This window comes from Myotis brandtii, unplaced genomic scaffold (genome assembly GCF_000412655.1).
Source record: "Myotis brandtii unplaced genomic scaffold, ASM41265v1 scaffold431, whole genome shotgun sequence".
NCBI classification, from domain to species: domain Eukaryota; kingdom Metazoa; phylum Chordata; class Mammalia; order Chiroptera; family Vespertilionidae; genus Myotis; species Myotis brandtii.
Genome location: NW_005366486.1, coordinates 535,705 through 539,559, shown reverse-complemented (window position 1 = coordinate 539,559; position 3,855 = coordinate 535,705). Strand labels below are relative to the sequence as shown.

The 3,855-nt window shown below is 39.0% G+C and overlaps 1 protein-coding gene and 2 long non-coding RNA genes across 3 annotated transcripts in view; 1 reads left to right on the top strand and 2 right to left on the bottom strand.

The window, feature by feature from the left end:
- NCKAP5 (NCK-associated protein 5) overlaps positions 1 to 3,855 on the bottom strand; it is an 890,249-nt gene that overhangs the window by 601,501 nt on the left and 284,893 nt on the right. The window lies entirely within an intron of this gene.
- The window catches only part of LOC106727477, a 42,604-nt gene that overhangs the window by 14,123 nt on the left and 24,626 nt on the right, over positions 1 to 3,855 (top strand). The window lies entirely within an intron of this gene.
- Positions 3,327 to 3,855, bottom strand: part of LOC106727480 — a 24,148-nt gene continuing 23,619 nt past the window's right edge. Inside the window, exon 3 of the long non-coding RNA XR_001363691.1 lies at positions 3,327 to 3,390. This is a non-coding gene — a long non-coding RNA (uncharacterized LOC106727480). The remainder of the gene's footprint in view (positions 3,391 to 3,855) is intronic.

Genomic DNA, 3,855 nt, shown 5'->3' with positions numbered 1-3,855 from the left:
TCCCATTAGAGCAGCGGTTCTCAACCTGTGGGTCACGACCCCTTTGGTGGTCGAACGACCCTTTCCCAGGGGTCGCCTAAGACCATCGGAAAACACATATATAATTACATATTGTTTTTGTGATTCATCACTATGCTTTAATTATGTTCAATTTGTAACAAATTGGGGGTCCCCAAAACATGAGGAACTGTATTAAAGGGTCGCGGCATTAGGAAGGTTGAGAACCACTGCATTAGAGGGAAGCACTAGTCAGGTTCACATGAAAGTGAGGGTATGGCCCCCACCCCAAAGCCACACAACTCAGTCGCTGACTCCCCTGAGTCTGCCCAGACCTCTTCACCCCAGCCACAGCAGCTGACTCCTCAGCAGGGCGTAAACTCTGCAGGATGGGATAAGAAGAGCACAAAATACAGAGCCTGTGGTGTGGGAGAATGACTCAGCACAAGGATCCTGGTGGCTGTCCCTTCAGCTCTCTCTCCAGAGCCACAAGCCCATACTCTCCTCACACAGCTCTAGTCCACTCTGCCCTCCTCTGTCCTGGCTCAGGGTGAGTAGCTGAGAATGAAATTTGAGTTGGCCTTTTAAGAGGGCACCTATGTCTCTAGCAGATCCTATCTCCACATAACAGACTTAAGCTGCTGCTTTACACAGCCAGATGTCATGTGGTGCCTCTTTCTGGCTCTGGTTCTCTGGGCTAGGGACCTAGCCTGGTATGGGGTTGAGACCCTACACTTCTCACGGGGAATCCGCCCACAGCTGAAATATCCCTACTGAACCTCAGCTGCTGCCCGTGAGCAGGGCCAGCCCTTTTCACGTCTCCACCTTCCTGTCAATCTCAATGTGGCTTCTTTTTAAAAATGATCTTCTAATTCTTATAGAACAGGAAAAGTCTAAAATAACCAACTAATCTTTAAGAATGGTGACTTCACTAACATTTAGATAAGGGTGAGGCACTATACAGAAAGGTAGACAATTAACCAGGTAAGAGAGAAAAAGCATGAATGGACTAGAAAGGGAGCCTAGAAACAGACCCAGATATAAGGAATTGAGGTAATCACAGAAATGACATCACTAATTAGTGGGTGAAGGATTTACTATTGAAACAATGGTATCACGTCACCTTTCTATCTGAATAAAAAACATTAGAACCTTACCTAAGGTCACTCTTTAAAGATTAACTAGGATTAAAAACTAAATGTATGACACTACCCAAATACAAGACTTATTATAAATCTACAATAATCAAGACAGTGTGGGGTTGGCAAAAGAATAGACAAACAGATCAATGGAACAGAATAGGAAGACCAGAAATAGACTGCCATAAATACAGCCAGCTGATCTTTGACAAATGAGCAAAGGCAGCATAACGGAGCAAAGATAGTCTCTCCAACAAGTGGTGCTTGAACAACTGGACACACACCCACACACACATACACACACACAGAAACACAATGTAGTCAGACTTTACACCCATCACAAAAAATTGACTCTAAATGGATCACAGACCTAAATGTAAAATGCAAAACTATAAAATTCCTAGATGATAATCTACAAGAAAACCTAATGACCTTCAGTATAGTGATGCCTTTTTAGATACAATGCCAAAGACATAATCCATGAAAGAAATAATTAATAAGCTGGACTTCATTAAAATTAAAAACTTCTGCTCTGTGAAACAGAATATCAAGAGAATGAGAAGACAAGCCATGGACTGTAAGACAATATTTGCAAAAGACAAATCTGATTTAAAAAACACAAAACTGTTAGCCAAGCACACACAGATAACTCTTAAAACTCAACAACAAGCCCTCCCAGCGTGGCTCAGTGGTTGAGCATTTTTACCCAAGAACTAGCAGGTCTCCATTCTTGGTCAGGGCACATGCCCAAGCTCCATTATAGGCTCAATCCCCAATAGGAAGTGTGCAGGAGGCAGCTGATCGACGATTATCTCTCAGCATTTGTTTCTATGTCTCTCTCTCCTCTTCCTTCCTCCCTGAAATCAATTAAAACGTGTTAAAAAGCAAACAAACACTCAACAATAAGAAAACAACCCTATTAAAACATGGGCCAAATACTTTAAAAGACACCTCCCCAACCAAAGAAGATATACAAATGGCAAACAAGCATATGAAAAGATACTATATATCATGTCATCAAGTAAATGCAAATTAAAACACTATATATCATGTCATCAAGAAAATGTAAATTAAAACAACAATGAGATACTACCACAAACCTGTTAGGATGGTCAAAATCTAGTGACAACACCAAATAATGGTGAGGATGTGGAGTAACAGACTTCCTATCTTGCTGGGAATGTAAAATGGTAGAACCAGTTTGGAAGATAGTTTGGCAGTTTCTTACAAAACTAAATACACTCTTACCATGCAATCCAGCAATTATGTTCTTTGGTATTTACCCAAAGAAGTTAAGAGTTTATGTCTGCATAAAAACCTGCACCGGATGTTACAGCAGCTTTATTCATAATTGCCAAAACTTGGAAGTAGCAAAGATGTCCTTCAGTAGGTGAATGGATAAATAAACTATGGTACATGTAGACAGTGAAATATTCAGCATTAAAAAGAAATGAACTATCAAGACATGGAGGAACCACAGTCGCATATTACGAAGAGGAAGAGCCAGCTTGAGAAGGCTATACACTGTATGATTCCAACTATATGACCTTATGGAAAGTCAAAACTATAGAGACAATACAAAGATCTGTGTCTCCCAAGGGTCAGGGGAGAGGAAGAGATGAACAGACAGAGCACAAAGAATTTTTAGGGCAATGAAAATACTCCACATATATTATATTGATGAATATATGTCATTATGAATTTGTCCAATGCCATAGAATATTCGCCACCAAGAGTAACCCTAAGGTAAACTGGTGTTTGGTGAGCATAATGTGTCAATGTAGGCTTATCCTTGGTACAATGTCTCACCCTGGTGAATGAAGTAGATAATTTGGGTGGCTATGCATTAGTGGAGGCAATGGATATATCAGAAATCTCTGTATCTTCCTCTAAATTTTCTTGTAAACTTAAAATTGCTCTTAAAAAATAAGGTATAAAAACCCCCACTAAACTTGAAAAGCAAATCAATATAGCCTTTTGAAGAATTCTTTGGAGAATACTTTTATATCATCAGGCTGGGGATTATATTGAAGTATGTCACTACATTTCATTTTTGAACCTGTGTAAGAAAAAATATCATAAAGTAAAAATTCAAAGCACAGACTAGAAGAATCTTTTTGAAACATCTCCTAATTAAAAAATAAAAAACACTATTCCAAATGTATAAAGAATTGCAAATGAGTAGGAAATATTTATAAAAAGGGAAAGTATATAAATAGGCAATGCACAGAAGAAGATAATTAAATGGCAATAACTATATTAAAGTGTGCAGTCTCATTGCTGGGGAATTACTGCTTAAAACATGCCCATTATAACAGAAAGACAATCATTCTGATTGCAGAATGTGCGGGTGAGGATGCGTGTGAACAGGGACCCTGACACCTTTCAGGTGGGAACAATTGGGACTGATGTGGTAAAGTTGCAGGTGCTCATGTGCTAAGATGCAGCAGCCCCATTATCTATGCATGTGCTCAAGGGGAAGTCTCATTCATATTTGAAACACACGTGGAAGGTACAAAAAGTCATTATAAAGCCTTAAAGTAAACATTGGTAAGTTCTATTTAAACATGGAAAACCCCTTCATTCTATAAATTGGAAATAAAGAATTCAAACTAATACTTAAAAATTTCTAAAATAGAATGAAAACAACTAGCTGCATTTATACACCAGTTCTCTCTCTCTCTCTCTCTCTCTCTCTCTCTCTCTCTATCTCTCTTTC